General features: G+C 27.2%; 1 protein-coding gene across 2 annotated transcripts in view; it reads left to right on the forward strand.

Moving 5' to 3' along the window:
• Window positions 1-1,839: 1,839 nt before the first annotated feature.
• Window positions 1,840-18,522, forward strand: part of LOC135963674 (protein toll-like) — a 235,536-nt gene continuing 218,853 nt past the window's right edge. Inside the window, exons 1-2 of one of the 2 annotated variants that reach the window (XM_065515621.1) lie at window positions 1,840-2,422; window positions 14,006-14,249. The gene's annotated coding sequence lies outside the window, so the exon portion shown is untranslated. The remainder of the gene's footprint in view (window positions 2,423-14,005; window positions 14,250-18,522) is intronic. The other variant, XM_065515620.1, reaches the window with a different exon arrangement.

The raw sequence follows: 18,522 nt of genomic DNA on the forward strand, positions 1-18,522 counted from the left end.
AGTTTATATAATTCTCATTTGGTTAAACATATTTCATAAATAAGTAGTTATGTTTTTTATGAGATATCTTTAATTTTTCTCTCATTTTCCATATTTTTCCAATTTTGTTAAAACAAATATTTTACTGAATCAGTAAAACTAATAAATCCCAGAAAACCAGAATCAGTGAAATTTGTGTCTGTTTTAAACAAATAGTCTGATAAGAAACAGAAAATGTTATAAGTCCCAAAAAAGGACCTATAAGATGCAAACGAACTTCTTCTTAGCTGTGATTATTTGTCATTATAAATAATACCAAATATGTAAGTAATAAAACTCCATTATCAGATTTCAAAAATATTTCTAACCATGGATTTTAGAACGTTTTTTGTCTCTCCTGTAATATTTCTGAAAATGACTTTATACACTTAGCTAACGAAATGATTAATAATATAAAGTTTTAAGAACAAAATACACTAATGAATTCATATTGAATGAAAGAAGATATGTACATCAAATTCAACTCAACGTTTGGTAAAATCATCACTAATTTTATAATGTATCATTATTAATATTTAGCTTAACTTCTAAAATTATGCGGAATTTAATTTTTAATAGTTCCATTATGTGCAATTTATTCTGAAAAAGTTTTCAAGTAAACTCATCGTCCTCTACTATTTACAATCATTGTAATTCTTAAAAATATTAATCTAAAGTGGTTTATATCATAAAGCAGCAGTTTAGGTTTCAAATCAGACCAATAATGTACATACAATTAATATAAAAAATGCACAAAAACATGAGATTATTTAATTTTAGTCCCAAATTTTAAAAACCGGTTTACCGAGTGATAAAAACCGTTTAACCCAAAATCAACTCAAATAAATATATTAGTTTGAAAATCCCGTAAACTGCAGTTTTTCTATGAAACTTTCACGCATTGGATAAAAAATGCACAGAGTGTTTATTGTTCATCGAATTCATTGTTTGTTACTTTGCTATATCGTTTGTTTGGTCAGAAAATTTATACAAAATTATTAGATTTAAAAAAAAATTATTCGCTACGAAAATATTTATTATAATTACATATTTTTAATGCCAACCCCACAGTTGTTAATAAACTAACTTCCTCATTCCACAAAAACACTTGCATACTGTTAGGGATTTATTTAAATTTGCTTGTAAACTATATAATTTGTCTTGACAATTATTTTTGTTCAGCACAATACATATGTTGACATAATTTTCAAGGTCCTTTCCAAAAAATAAATTGTAAAACATGCATTTAATATCAATGACTGACACACAAGATTGCAGACGATGACCTTTGTAAACAAAAGACAAACAGCACGTGTCTACCTGTTCCGAGCGACATAGAGAAACCAAAATTTTACAAGTACATAATATTGAAAAATCAAGCCAGAACAGCAGCAGTTGGTAAACAGAAAGAAAACAACAAACCAATTATTAACTAAAAAAACCAAAAATATCAAAATTACAGAATTAAAAACTTGTATCATGATATAAAATTTGTTTATTATAAAAAAACACTAAAACAAAAAAGCCGGTATTTATCTTTAAATAAGTGAGAGAAAAACCGTTGCTAACACTCTACTAGCGCTCTACTAAAGCATTATTAAAATATGCCCTCTGAGCGAGAGAGAGACTCCTTTAATCTATTACAATTTCTTATAAGTATAATTTATTTTGGTGTTGTATTGTGTGTATGGGAATTTTTTAGTTAATATTGCTTCAGTATCATGCTACTAGTAAGGCACTACTTGACAGAGTTGCTGTAACACATGGTTTTCAAACTCAGTTCAGTTATCTATGAGACGTCAAAGCGTGTGGTCGTGCGTAGGAACGGTAATACTATACTGTGGAAAACAACTTTTTCGTAATAAGTAAAAAAAAACATATTTTGTGTAAAAAGAAACTCACAAAAAATAAGCTTTAAACTAAATTAACAACAACAAATAAAAGTGATTAAAGCGTGAGTGTTTTAAAAGAAATAAATTAAAATAAAGTTTTTGTGTTTAATAGAAAAAGTTTGGTAAAATTTTATTTAAAAAAATATATAATAATAAAATACAAAAAACGTGTTCAACATTTTTAATTACGCTACGTTAAATGATTTTAATGGCGGCTTAAGAGGGTGTCTAAACAACTTTTGGGTTTTTCTTTTTTAAAGTCTGTGAGTGAGTTAGTGGTGTGTGTGTTTAAGTGTGCAAAAAACTAAAATATAAAAACAAAAAAATATTGAATTGAATAAAAAAATTAACAAAAAAAAAGCTGTTTATGACAGTCATTGTTTGCTAAAATAAAAAAAAACAAGTATTTAAATAAACCAGAAAATATACTATAATTTAAATACAAAACCAAAAGAAATTCCCTAAAATTTCAAGTATCAGATCTGATCCCTGCTGTTTAAAACTTGAATACGGTAATTTCTATATACAATACATATGTATTTTTAATTTTTTTGTTGTTATTATTATAAGTAGCACTTGTTTTAGTATTTGCATATATTTATTAAATTTTGTTTTGCATTTAAGAAATTGTTTTTGTATTTATTTAATTTGTATATAAGTTCTTGACTCCCTCCCTCTCTTTTTATTTTATTTACTCTCGTGTATTTAAGTCTTATCTCGTTTTATTTCAATTTCTTTTGTTGTTCATATTCTAAGCTCCCGTTAAAGTCGTCAACATAATAAATGTTGTTAGTTGTAAGTGCTTTGGGGTTTTTAGTTAAAAACTAGTTTTTTTCATATTTATTTTATTTTTTTTTTTCGTTTTTTATATGATTATTTATTTAGCCATAATGTTGTTACTGCTGTATTATATTGTTTGTTTTGTTTTCTAAAAACCCGCGTATTTTTGTTTTTGTTAAAATAATTTCTCTTGTCTGTATTTAATTTTTTTATATTGTTGTTGTTGTAATTACACAGTGTTTGTTTTACTAGCTGTTTTTCCTCCATTTATTATATTTTGTGTTGCATTTTTCGTTTTTTTTTTGTAATTGCTTTGTTTGTTTTTATGTTAACAAGTGTTTAACTGTTGTTTATTAAATTTTTTTCAATTTTCATTTTTCTTTGTTGTTATTCTTAACTTATACCCTTTTATTTAAAATTTTTATTTTATAATTTTTATATTTTAGCATTTAGTTACTTTAGTAATTAATTATTTTTTTTTGCTATTACTTGGTTCTTTCATAACGTTTAATTTTATTTACAAGTACATTTTTTACATTGTTATATTTTAATAACATACATATGTAGGTACATATGTATGTACATATAATTTTACAGCACATTTTCTAGTTTTGTATATAATAATTGTAATTTGCAAACATTTTTCAAGAACATAAAAATTGAAATTTTATTATTTTATTCAAGAGTTTTAGATTTTGTTTGAAATGAAAAATATGAAAAATTCATATTTAAGAAAATATTTATAAAAATGTTGTGCATTAAATTCAATAAAATTAAATCATATTTATCATTTATGTTGAAAATTGTTTATGTGTACCTAACGTAAATACTAAACAAATTATTGAAATTTATCAATTGGTTGTTTTGTGTTTGAAAATAAAAAACATAACTAGCAGAGGTTACTTATACTTATTTACATATCGACTATCTATAAGGATCCAGCATATATGAATATACTTTACGAGTCGCAAATGAATATTGCAAAAATAACAAACTTATATTTGCCCTTAACACTAATGAAAAAGGGTATACAAATTTCCAGGTTTTGTCATAAATGAATTTAAAAAAATTATGCTTGAATAATATGTAAAAATTTGAATAATATGTACTAGCAAGCAATTTTTGATAACAGATTTGAACTCATAATATGAACATAAAAATATGAATTTTTTTTTTTAATTTCAGACTATTTTAAAGTATGCATTATTAAATGATAAAGCTGTGGCGATAAGGTTCTTTTTTAAAATTTAATAATTAACCCTTTCAGACATTTTGTCCAGTATATTGGACATTTGGGTTTTTCTTTTTAAAGTCATGTAGTGTTGACGCAAATGGATAGATTTTTACAGTTCATAGCATTATCAAAATAGTGTTTACTAGATTGTATATATATGTGATTTAAACATATATAATTTCATGGGTTTTGTTATTTATGTTATTTACATAACTTCGTTAGCATTCTATAAGTATGTGTTAGACATAGTAATATTCAGTGCTAGTTTAAAATGATAATTACATTCACCCTTATTCTACTTGGCGTCGTCGACATCGACGTCAATATTGAGTAAAAAAATGGTATGTGTTTCTCCGAAATCGATAACAATTGGTAACTTTTGACAGAATTTTATACTTTTATAAGTCGGGTTAAAGTACAAAACGCTGTCAAAAGTTAACAATTGTTATCGATATCGGCGTAACATCTACCATTTTTTGACTCAATATTGACGACGATGTCGACGACGCCAAGTAGAATAAGGGTGATTATTTTAAATTCTAAAAAAACGTGCAAGTATTAATTGAGTATTAGTTTACCTATTTGTGTATTAATTGCAATTAATTATATTCATTTTTCAAAATTTATTTATGAGATACATGTCCTTTAAGAAAATTCGTCCAATACATTTGAACTCACCTGGCAGGTACGTGTGACGATTTACCTGTAATTTGACTTCATATTCTTAATTAGCAGTCTCAAATTAGCTTACACTGAAATTTTTAGTTTTCTATCTCAACATTTAAAACAAACTAGTTATTCCATATATTTTCCAATATACATTTAGTAGGTCGAGTGCAATTTTTTAATTAAAATAACGGTGTTACTCTACAATATAGTTTATTGTGCAAGTTTTATTGCAAAATTAAGTTTTTCAAAGAAATACAAAATAAATTTAAAATGCCAATCATCTCAATTGAATTTAAATAAGAACTTAACTACACACAAACAAATGCAAATACTAGTATAAAGAAAACAAAACTGTGTTTAGCTTGATGCCCAGTTGCAAATACATACATACATACTATTTTACGATATTTGAAAAGTTAAAGATCATGTAGACGGTAAATTACCCGCTTTTTGAATTTGTAACCTAAAAAGAAACGACACACACACACAAATCACAAGATTTATTCAAATTACAGTGAAGTGTAGCAAAGTGTTAAATTACTTGAATAACTTTTATTTTGGTACGACTATCTACGTATGCAGCGCAAGCATACTTGTGGATACCGGAAAAAGTAAAGGTACTAGTAATATTTATACAGTTTTTGGAGTAGTCAGCTTCATCATCGCCAACATCGTCTCAGCCAGCAAGTAAAAGTATCATAATTTTCATGTTCATGAGAAAACAGCAAAGACGGTTTTCGTATAGAGTTTTTTTTTTTAAATTGTATTCTTCTAAATTTATTGCGGTAATCTTGTGAATATCTTTATGGGAATTTATTTTACTCAACACAATGGCGGTTTTAGGGAAATTATTACATGACCTTAATACATGTAAGCAATCGCATGTTTGGATATGAATAGCATACAAATAAATAAAATATTCTATTACGACTTCTCTACACAGAGAAAACAGATTCTTTCTCACAATCGAATTTGTCGCCAAACAAATTTACAAGTGCTTATCTCTTAATTCGATTGTATTAATTGAATGTTATGGTACACATAACTATATTAACACATATTTCATTAGTAGGGGTAATTAAAATATATTTTTTACTTAATCTTCTTCTTATATATAAAAAGAAGTGTACATTTTGATGTCACCACTAACTGCGAAAACGGGTCGACCGATTTCAACCAGGGTACGTTGGGGATGGTCTGTAGGTGGTTTATATGAAGTTTGCACGAAATCGGCATAGTGGTTCCGGAGATATGGCTGGACCAATTTTTATCAAATTTTCAGTGAATCTTCAGATTTTTGATTTTCGGTATGTGGGCGGAGCGGCGTGGTAAAATCAAATTTTTACACTATACCGCTAATGATTTCAAGGTCAGTAATTGTGGCCAAACTTTTGCAAAAGTTAAAAAAAATCCAAAAAAATATCCGCAACATAAACGCGCCAAAATTATGCAACGGAACACGATTGACCATCAAAAAATGTTCACCAAATTTAATTGAGGCAGCAATCACCGCTTACCAAAGATTTCCAACGACAAAGCATAAGGCCAATCGTTGACTATTGCTGGCTTACATTTGGAAAATTCAGTTTTGTATGTGGTTTGCTCCCAAGTAAATAAAAAAAAAGAAACGTATATCCCCTGTCCTTAAGATGAATTCATAAATATAATATCCAATTTGCCTTAAATACATCCGTTTCTTTTTTTAATGGCATATCTTGCCACTGTACTTATAGATATCTGCTACAACTTTATCAAATGACCACCTCAGTGTATCGGGTGCTTTTTTGTCCGACACTGTATATTCAAATCGAGATGTAATATAAAACAGAATTATTGTAAGGGCCAGCAACGCGGACCGGATTCAGCTAGTATTTTACTAAAAACACAACAAAATTAATATGTGGACCCTTGTGGACCAAGACGTTGAAAAAGTTTTATTTTTTTTATGAAATATTGAAAATAAGGACTTTAGAAATTTATTTACAAATTTGTAACTTTGTGGGGGACCTGTAAGGAAACGAAAGGGACTTGCAAGGATTTGAAAGGGACCTGGTACCGTTGGGTCAGCATCAGCCAAAAGATAAAAAAAACTCATAGAATTTTGTTTAAATTTTATTAATATATTGATTAGTTTTGTAACTTCTATAAAATTTTCTATTAGAAGTCTATTTTATGGTATTTTACGAAACAGTATTTTTTAACATTACAACATAATTAAACACCACAATGAGAACATGAAATAATTCACCGTTATTCTCGGAAGAGAGTTTGACCATAGGTTAAAAAAATGTATTATTCCAAAGATGATAGTGTACTTCAAAGTACTTTTGGGCAAAAAGGGTTAAAATAGGTTTTGTTTCCATTTTGTAAGCTTATTATTGTTATGGTACTTATAAGTACCGTCGGTCGACAAAGGGTTAAGAAGGGTTGACAGACATTGGATACATGAGTCGGATCTACTTTTCGGGCAATATGCTTCATGTTTAAGAAAAAAGATATTCATGCTCAATATACAACAACCGATCTACTTGAATGACTAACATTGTGCCAACACATGACGATCCACAGTACCAAAATGCCATATATAAATACAATCTTCAAAATCATCAAAATTGGTAATAATAAATCTGTAAATAATTCAGTCAAACAATAAGTGATGTAAAATATACAGAAAATTACAACGTTAATCATTAATACGAAAAGAAACGTTTGTTAACACAATAATCAGTCAAGTAAGGTAAATAACCAGAACATAGTTTAACATAAACTAGCATAACCCGGTGCACTTCGCTACCCCTACCCTAGGAAAATTAAAAAAATATGCATGGAAATACGAAAATAACACATACAAAATTTGAGAATCTCTCAATTACAGTTCACTTGATATTCGAAAATAACTAACTAATTTTGTATGGGACATACCACTCCAGTGCTCTAATCCCACCTATTTTGAAACCTTTTATGTAAATATCAAGCTTTACTTTAACTTTCCTTTATAAGGGAGGGGTCATTCCTACTACGCCGATCATGCTTAGCTAAACTTCGAACAGGGAACAGGAATAAATTCATTTTTAGCTAACCTCCGTATAATGGTAAAAAATTGATTAATACCGAGTTTAAATTCTTTTAGAATTATAGTTCTCCAGATATTCAAAATTAATTATTTACTTTGTGCCACAACCACTAATGCAATCCCGACCATTTTCAGCCAATCTGTGTAAAATGGTAAGAGAGTAAAATGTGTGTAATGTAATACTTGTAAAATGGCAAGTTTGAAGAACCTTGCAATTATTACTTTCTATGGGACGTGACTCACATCCTTTTCCGACCTCTCCCATTTTGAGTGCTATGCCATCTAATCTAATTCCGTCTATATTTAGCTAAACTCCGCACAGTAATAAGAAATTAATTCGCTAAAAGTTTAAACACTTTTAAAATTATAGTTCTGCAGGTATTCGAAATTAATTATATACTTTATATAGGATGTGCCACGCCCACTATTCCAATCCCGAACAATTTCAGCGAAACTATGCAAATTTATAAAAGAGCCATTTAGACTAAGTTTGAAGAATCTTGCAATTATAGTTCACAAAATATTTAGAAATAACTATTTACTTTGTATGGGAGGCGACTCACCATTTTTTCCGATCCGTCCCAAACCGTTGAAAATCGTCACAATTATAGTTCTGCACATATTATAAAATAACTATTTACTTATCTACAATTACAAATTTACCCCCATATGCATAAACAGTTTTTTAAATTTGTCAAAGGTTTATAAAACTAATTTTCAAAATATATTTATTATATCGAATTTAAATTACTAAAGTCTTCTTCTTTGTTTTCTATAACAACTCTCACTTAAAACAGAGCGAAATCAATACTGTTTAATTGTTTCTCTTATTTATTTACAACAACAAATTGGACAAACACGCATTGCTTTGTTTACATTTTTGCTTAAGATTCAAATGTACACGTGTTTGCATATGTGTTAGTAACATCTTTAAACGCTTATAACTCCTAAAAAACTGAACCGATTTCAATAAAATATATATTCTGCACTTCTGTGAATAAATCCCTTTAAAATGGTATATTTCTTGCCCAAATTCAATGTATAATGTGAGCGTAAAAGGGGTCTAAAGAAATCGACTTGCCTATTAATATTATGATTTCAGGGTTTATAAAAAACTGTTCCTTAAAATTCTTTATGTTTATCAAATAACTGTATTTATACATAAATATTTTCTTAAATGTATGTTTGGTACTTTTTATACCCTTTACCATCGTGAGAAGGGTATATATAAGTTTGTCATTCCGTTTGTAATTTCTACATTTTTCATTTCCGACCCTATAATGTATATATATTCTGGATCCTTATAGATAGCGAAGTCGATTAAGCCATGTCCGTCTGTCTGTCTGTTGAAATCAATTTCCTGAATACCCCAGATATCTTCGGGATCCTAATCTTCAATAATTCTCAAGAAGTTTGCTAATTAAAATCAGCAAAATCGGTCCACAAATGGCTGAGATATGATGAAACCTTGATTTTTGACCTATATCTGGATTACTAAGTCATTAATATAGACAATATGGATATCTAAAGTTGGACCTACAATGGGTCAAAATCGAAAAAATATTTTTTAATCCGATTTTTTTTTTCACCAAAAGTTTTTTTTGATAAATATTAAAAAAAATTTAAAAAACAAAAAAAAAATTTTAAATTTAAAAAAAATTATAAAATTTTAAAAAAACAATTCGAACAAATTTTTTTTTACAAAAAAATAAAAAACTGCAAAAAAAATTAATTTTGTTTATCTAAAAATATTTAAAATTTTTATTTTGAAGTATAATTTAGTGAAGGGTATATAAGATTCGGCACAGCACAGAATATAACTCTCTTACTTGTTTATTTTAGGGTTTTAATCATTGATATTTAGTACTAAGACTGAATGTAAAAATAATAATTGTCACTACCAAACTGTTTGTATTTTTGAAAATAACTGAACTGGTGCAACTAACTAAATTTATTATTCTTGGAACCATAATAACAACATGGTTATATTCAAATAATTTTAAGTACTGTAAATTAGTTAGACTTTGAACTTTTTTACAATAACAATTAAATATTGGTTACCTTTATTAAATGTTTGTTATTGTAACAGAAAATATTAAGAAAATTTAGAATACAATGCAATTTAATTACTATATTTTTTTCTTTCATTACAACCTAATTAAATATTTTATATGATACATTTGTATTTTTTGATAATTTTATGTCAAATGCATATTTCAGCTTCAATGTTTTCGTTTTTTATTTTTAAATTTATTGTATTTGCTAGTTTATATGTATACGAAACCGCAAATAATTTCTATAAAAAAATCTTTTGTTTTATTAAAAAAATAAAATCAAAAGAACCACAAAATACAACACATGTAATTGAAATGCGTTGTAAGTGTTCGTTTCAGTCTTGGGGTTTTGACTCCAAAGTTGGGCTATTCGGGAGAGAATTTTCGTTTGGGGGATTTTCTTGGAGATATTTTAAAGTATCTCGATTTGTAATGCAATAAAATAACATGGAATGGAATGGAAATATAAAATACAAATACAAGTATTTGGTATTTCAACCAATTTCCTAATTGTGGAGTTTTATACTTGTAATACATTTTGTCGCTAACACTAAAATGTAAAAAAAAAATTGGGGATGAAAGATATACAATGGCTCTCTTTCTAGCAATTGTAATGATTATTCATAATTATGCCAGCGACAGCCAATAAAACTACCCATAAACCCTGGTGTTCATATTTTGCAATGGAGATGTATGTTTTTTCTGTGTTTTTAAATCTGATAAAATTTAAATAAATTCGCATGTACGAATATGCACATATCCCATATTGTTTAATGCAATTTGTGATTATATTTTATTGTTTAAATAAGTTATATTTTATGTTTAAATAAGTTACAATCACGAGATATTCAGCACATTGAAAATAATAATATGCCCTCTTAACACATTAAAATGTTTTCCATAAACGAAGTAAGAAAATCAATCTATAACAAAATTACAGAAAATGCCTAAGATTTAATTTATCATGAAAATCGACGTCTAAATGTTCAAGGTGGTAAACTTAAAAGTCGAACCTCGAAAATTGTTCATCAAGTTAAATGTTGACGTTTTACATTAGGTACATTTCTTAATTTATTAAGACTTACAGAAAGAAGATGGTACAGCTATCACTGCTTGTGGCTTTAACCTGATTCAGAATTTAAATCTGATGAAATTACCTTAGCTACGACAGTGGCACTAAATATACATTAACTTTGCGAAAAGCCCAATTTATTTTATTAAGCATTAGCAATAGCTTTCAAAATAAATATAAATCAGCATATGAATAAGCCTCCTCAGTTAGGAGTTGAACTCTAAAATTTTGCATGTTTGTATATGAATAGCATACAAAAGAAATAAAATAAAATATTTCGACTTATGTACACAGAGAAAACTGATTCTTTCAAATTTTGTCGGTTACGATTACTATCTCCTAATTCGACTTATGTGCACAGAGAAAACAGATTCTTTCTCACAATCGAATTTGTCGCCAAACAAATTTTGTCGGTTACGAGTAATATCTCTAAATTCGATTGTATTATTTGAATCTTATGGTACACATCCTATATTAAAAAATATTTTTGTGGAAAGTATTGACACCATTAGTAGGGGTAATTAAATTATATTTTTTACTTATTACTTATACTAAAAACACAACATTGATTTTTTTTATTTCTCTGGTTAACTATTATGTTTATGAATCTTCAGTTGTGATCAAATTGAAAATAAGAGTTAACTTTTTTCTCTGTGTTTTCACCAGTTTTAAATTACCGATATTACCGAAAAAATTAGCCTATTTTGTGATATGGACCGCGATCCATCAATACCACATGCTACACGTATACGTATACATGATATTATAACCGAGCAGCCCAAAAAAGCCTCCCAGCCTCATAAATCGAAATTATTGTAATATTAAAAAAAAAGTTTTCTGTTTACTTAAGTCGAAACAAATTATAAATTATGGCCCTTTAACAGAGGTCGCTAACTAACTATACATGCATGTATTCCAAAAATTCTTTCCATTTAAATCCAAATTCATGCAAGCGTAAATTATAGATTTTATGCTGTTGTTGGTTTTACGTTTGTTTTTTCCTCTTCGTAGAAGAAAACAAAATCCAACAAATTTCTCTTAACAACTGCAAAGGTGTTGTGTTGTTTGCTGGTAATAAATTTTTATTAAAAAATGGTTTTGAACTTTTTTCGTAAAAAAAATAAACAAAAATGTGAAAAAACACAACTTTTAATATAAGGGTTATCGATTGTTGCTGTTGTTATTGCGTTTAACCTCTTTTTACGTTTTATTTGTTTTTTTCTTTTTGTGTTTATTTTCTTCTTATTTAGTTTAATACCAGAGCTTCTTGACCCATTTTAATATTCTGGTCAATATTAAGTTTGTGTTTTTCTGTTTGGTTTCTATCTTTTCATTTCTTTTGCTAAGTTGAGATTAAAATTAATAATTGTGGGTGTTTTTTAGAGAAAATACAGAAGACCAAATATTTTTTATTGTTTTTTTTTTTTGAATACATATACATCATCAATTATCAAAAGCGTGTCAAATTTTTGTTTTGGCTTTTTGGAGTGTTTTACTTAAATATTTAATGTTGATATTTTTAATAAAGTCCGAATTTTGTTTCTAATACATTGATATTGTCAATAAAACTGTTATGTGAGTTGTTACTTTTTGGCAAACTCTTTATAACAAATGTTTCCAAATCATGATGATTTTATTTTAATTTGTTTACTTTGCTTTTTTTGAGGGACGTTTGTTTAGTCATCCGTATTTTTTGCATTGTTTTTCTTCTTTAATTATCACTTGTTTCTCTCATTTTTCTGTATCAGTTTTGTATTTTTTGCGCTTATTTCATTAAAAGCTTTTTTAAACCAAAGTTTATTTTCAGGTCTTTGTTCTCTTGTATAAACATCAGATCTGGTTTAAGCTTCAGCGTAGTGTCTCTCTTTGTTTATATACATACATATTTATTTGACAGTGATGCCAACTATTATAACACATAACAATTAAAACTACATATTTAAAAAAGCTACTAAATACAGCATTTTTAATTATATTTAATTAAGAACAGTTTTAATAATAAAGTAATAATATTGGAGAAAGAAAATGAAGTTATTTTTTAAAAAAGGACACATTCGCGTCAAATTGATTGAAAATATATAAAGACAAATGAATATGTACATTAATGAAAACTACTGCTAAAATAGTTACAATCAAATTATGAAAACTTAAGAGCAGTAACAATAAATGGCTAATATAAGGACACCAGACGGTCGATTCTGATTCTGTGAAACGGTGAAATGAAAAAAAACTTTGCATTTTCGTTTTCATAAGAACTTTTTATATTATCATTTCACAATTACACAAATTGCGATTCCCATTATTTTAATGAAAAAGTGTTTCATTCCATTGTAGCCGTGAAACATTTGTATCTATGTTAATAAAATGTAACAGTCAAATGCGGATGTCGAAGCGTAGCAGTTTTAAACCTAAACGCGAATCATAAACTCTATGAAAATATTAAATTTTCTTTTCATTTCGCCGTTTCATAGATCTAGAACCGACCGCCAGCTGTTTATACTAATTACCTAGAGTAAATGTGAAGCATGGTAAAAAAATTTAAAAATCGTTATAAAACAAAAACTATTTTTATTCTAGGAAGACAGTATGAAATTCCCTGTTTTGTACATAAAGATTTCCAAACTTCCTTTTTAAAATATGTACCCGGAAAAATGCAATTTATTGTCAACACTACAAAAATCTGATTATAAAAAAAAACAACAAACAGTCATACAATTTTCTATGGAATCAAAATATTAAATTTGATTTGATAATTTTAATTAAGCTTATAAAAAAAATTCAAACTAATTATACACATACATCAATATCAATGTACCACCTACATTTGTATTGGTGTTTTGATTATCACAATCATAAACTGCACTTGTTGTTTTTGTTGCTGTTGTTGTTTTTTTTCCCTAATACGATTTAATTATTAAAGTTTAGTTAATAGCAGCAACCACTTTGCTTTGTGTTCTACTCGCAATTATTCCATTACGAACGAGTGTATTAATTTTGTAGGTATAGATTTTATTTACTGTTTTTCTATTGTTGTTTTATTGTTCATCTCCCCATTAATTTTATACATTTTATTTATAGTTCTTTAAACTGATTATTTATTTTCTTCGTTGTTATTTTTTTTTTTATTTATTATTTTATTAAACTTTTACATGCTATTCTTTACTACTTTAACTCATGGTTTAATTTTTTCTCTCTCTCTCTCTCTTGTTACAGTGCACAACAATTTTGCGGTTAAACTTGCATACATTCGCCATTATTCTTTCTAAAGGGGTAATTTATTCAATACAGAAGGTTTTAATTTTGTTTATATCTACTCAAAGAAGGTCAGGGTTTTGTGGCCATAATTAAATGGATGATTTTTTTACCCAGTTGTTGTTCATATTATAAAACGGCGGATTAGTTACATACATGCGTTAACAACAACAACCGTGCAACGAGAAACAGTCAATTAATTAAGGTAAGTTTGACATTCAATTGATTTTATTCATTAAATTCTGTTAAATTTGTAATTAAATTAATTTAAATGTTAATTGAGACAAATTTAAATCATAGAATAAACACATAAACACAGAAGTAACGAAATTACTCTCTTTTCACACATAGTACAGCGCTGCAGCGTTGCCATTGTGCGACTAAAATCACAATTTGACCCTTTTTCAACTACCGCGCCACTTTTTGTGTACCTTTCCTAAAATGAACTAAATCTGCAAACTTTTCAGATTTTTGACCCATTATCCCCTTTTTGGTATGTTCACTAATACACTATAAAAATTTAAACAAAATATATTTTCTTATAAATTTTAAAAAACTTTGAAAATATTTGGACATTTTACACGTTAAAGTAATATTAAATATATATATTGGACATGAGGCAGAAACGGAGATATGTTCTGAAAAGCTTTAAATAACTTGTATTATTGAAATAAAAACCAATATATTCAATTTTTATTAGAAGCTCTGCAAAGAAAATAAATTAATGATAAAACATATGAGGATATATTTCAAATTTCTAACCCCCCTTAACACGAAGCCTGGTTATGCGTTAAATAACAGTTATACTGTAGGTTAAAATTATTTTTGTATGAAAACTGTCATAACTATTAGTTAACACATAACCAGACTTCGTGTTACTTGGGGTAAATTGGATTCTTTTTGGCACCGAAACGGAAATTTAAAATATATTTTTTTTTTAAATTAATTTTATATCGTACTTGATCAACAAGAGGGTATTAACTCAAAATTTTAAAATTTTCAGTAGAGGTTAAAAACTGTGTGTGGTTACATTTTAAGAGAATTTAAAAATCCGAATACATCATAGTAAACTAATTCCATTTGAAAATATATTTACATTGTTTTTCTCTTAAATTTTTTTCAGTTATTGCAAAAAAAATTTATTTTTTGAGCTAATACTATTTTTCTGAAAAAAATTTTTTCTAAAAAAGACACATTTCGAATTAAAATCATAAAGAAAAACAAATTTTATCAACAAAACAGTATCAACTCAAAATACAACCAAATTTAAATAAAACAATTTGATTATTTTTTACTTGAATAAAGGCTCAAATCAAAATAATACCGTTTTTATGAAAATATACAATGCATTTCTATTATCAACTTTTGTATTAACTCAAAATAATACCTTTTTGTTGATATGAAAGTAGTCACTACATTATCACGAAAATGGTCTCATATGTGGTTTTCGAGATGAAAGAGTAATCGGAATACGTCGACATTTTTTACAGTAGATAGATATTGATATTGTTGATATTTGTTAGTTGATTTCTTGCAAAAAGTGAAATTTTAAAAATTTTGAGTTAATACCTTCTTGTTGATCAAGTGCGATATGTACATTTGCTACGTATGTATTTACTTTTCCACACAATAGTGCGTCAGCTGAAAGATTAAATTTAATGAAATATGCTAAAAATGGGCACATATGCGTCCATGCTTTTAGCACAAAATTTGTTAAATGCAGACTTGGAAGACTAGATGCCAATTGATGAGCTTATCAAGAAGTATATGTGCAGTAAATCAAAATTAAATATGTATATCACAATTCCAAAAATAACGATAGTAAAAGATATTAAGATATGACAACTAAATCTTACTGAAATACCAAAACTTTTATTTTGTACCTGAAAAACTAAATATTTTGATAAAATATAATAGCTAAAATTTAAATGTAAAATACATTTACATACATTTAAATGAACTGTTTTTAGTTTTAATGTTTATTATAAAAGTATTGCAAAGACTCTACTTATTATTGTCATACCGTAACGTAGATATTTTGAAATATACATATGTAGGTGTCATATTTTTTTTTAAATTAATGATTTTTTTTTGTTTTTATTTAATTTGTTTTTTTAATTTGTTTTTAGTTTGTTATTTATTTTTTCGAATGAATTGTTGTTTGTTTTAATAATAATTCGTAACAAAATAAATATTTTTGTTTAACTTTTTGTTATTAGTTTTTGTTAAATCTCTTTTTATTATAAACATTTGAAAAATAATGTTAAAAAATACAACATTTCAAACATAAAATATGGTTTTTATTTGTGCTTTGTTTATTTTCTTTCTTTTTAAAAGTGTTGCCGCTTTTTAATGTCAAAATCCCCAATTTGTGCGATTTATTTTTAAGAAATCCCTTTTTGTTCAACTTTCTGAAATTTTTCAACCGTAACGCTTTATACAATAACAAAATACATGGAAATACATTCTCATGAATTAGGTTTTCAGTTAACTTATTTTGAATCTCATAAAGATTTTGATGCCTATAAAATTATTTAAGTATACCAGTAAACTCAATAAATCGAAACTGTTAAATAAGTGGGAACATGTCAAGAGGGCTGATATCGTAATGAGCATTCTGGTGATGAACCATCTCCTATAAAACCTACAATAAGTAATAAAATATTGAATTTCAAACCAAAACAAATATGTACAGGAAATCGTTAAACCCTTCATTAAAATCTAAAAGAAAAAAAATCAATCCTTAAACATGAAAGGTTTTCAAAATTAAAGACTAAATATAAAAACAGTTTATATGAACTACGAATAAAGCAAACGTCTTAATTTAAACAATTCCACGTACACACACTAAATTCAGCTAGGTCTACCTTTATTTTGCAAGCATACATAAATAAAAAATATTCTCCTAATTCCATTCTCAAAAAAAAAATACATTTTACAAACAAAAAATTTTCTTTGTATGTATTTAGAACATTGTACTAACTACATAATATGGCAGCAAAAGCAAAAAAAAAAGTTTTAACAAAAACATGCAGAAAAACCTATTAAACCAGTTAAAAAAGGACAATAAAACTCTTCATATATATTGTATGAATATGTGTATGCATGTATATTTTATATATACATTAGACATGCCTTTAAAAAATAGATTTGCTTTGGATGGGTCTTATTATTATGCAATATATAAGTGCAATCGCATAACTAGAACACGTGCCGGAAATCGATTGAATGTTGTAAAATTGTTTAAATAATGCTACATTTTTTGATATCTTAAAAAAATTCCCTATTTAGATACTATTTTTTAAATATTACCAATAAACCTAAGCTTCTAGACAAAATTATCTTTCTAACAAGATATAAAACATCAACATCGAGTTAAAAATAACCAAGTTATTAGCATTTCCCTACATCATATATACAAGAAAAACGAAATTTTTGTATTATTTACTCACTGTTTTGCATGCAAAAGTTATGTAAACAACTATGACAACAACAGAAATGCGTGTAAAATATGCGTAAACTAGTACTTTTTGCCCAATGTTTGGTCAGATAAAACTCGAATAACTTTGTTATTTTTCATTCTAAGTTATTATTTTATACCTTATTAGAAAGATAATTTTGTCTAGAAGCTTAGGTTTATTGCAAATGTTTAAAAAACAGTATTTAAATAGGGAATTTTTTTAAGATATCGAAAAAAGTACCATTATTTACCGAATTTTACAACTTTCAATCGATTTCCGGCACATGTTCTAGATATCCGATTGCACTTAAATTTTGCAGTAGTTAGTTTTAGCGATTAATGAACAAAATAAGACCCATCCAAAGCAAATCTATTTTTTTAAGGGCATGTCTAATGTACATACCCTGCAGTTCATTGAACTAGTTCCACTACGTCAAATTAGTTAGCTACTGAAAACTAGCACTAGTGAATTTTCAACCCACTCGCAAAGTTATTGACTGGTGAATTTAACACGGGGATGTCATTGCAGGTGGCCGATTGGCACACCCTGCATAACACTTTACTATTAAATTCAATAGTATGAATACTCCAGCATTTGAGAAAAAAAAGAAAAAAATACATTTTCAGAGAGCGGGGTTGAACTCTTTAGAGTCCCGTTTTCTAGTCAAATGCTCTAACCACTAAAACACAGAGTTCTTGTTCGTACTGCTCTCAATAAGTTATTAAGAATTCCATGTGAGCAGCGTTGCCGCTTTGGTCCAATTGGACCAAAATTGGTAGTTTGAAGTCAACAAATTGACTTTTGGTAGTTTGGTTGGTTTGTTCCGATATTTGTCGTATTTTGGTAGGCTACGATATTTCTGAATACAGAAGTATTTTTAAGAACAAAATAATTAAAAGAATAACGAAAAACCTACTTATGTTAAGCCAAAATAATAAAACTACATATTTGCAAAATATGAAGATAGCATTTTCTAAAATATTTAGTTTAGTCAGGTAAATGTGTATTTATTTAGTA

This window comes from Calliphora vicina, chromosome 1, assembly GCF_958450345.1.
Source record: "Calliphora vicina chromosome 1, idCalVici1.1, whole genome shotgun sequence".
Taxonomy (NCBI): Eukaryota; Metazoa; Arthropoda; class Insecta; order Diptera; family Calliphoridae; genus Calliphora; species Calliphora vicina.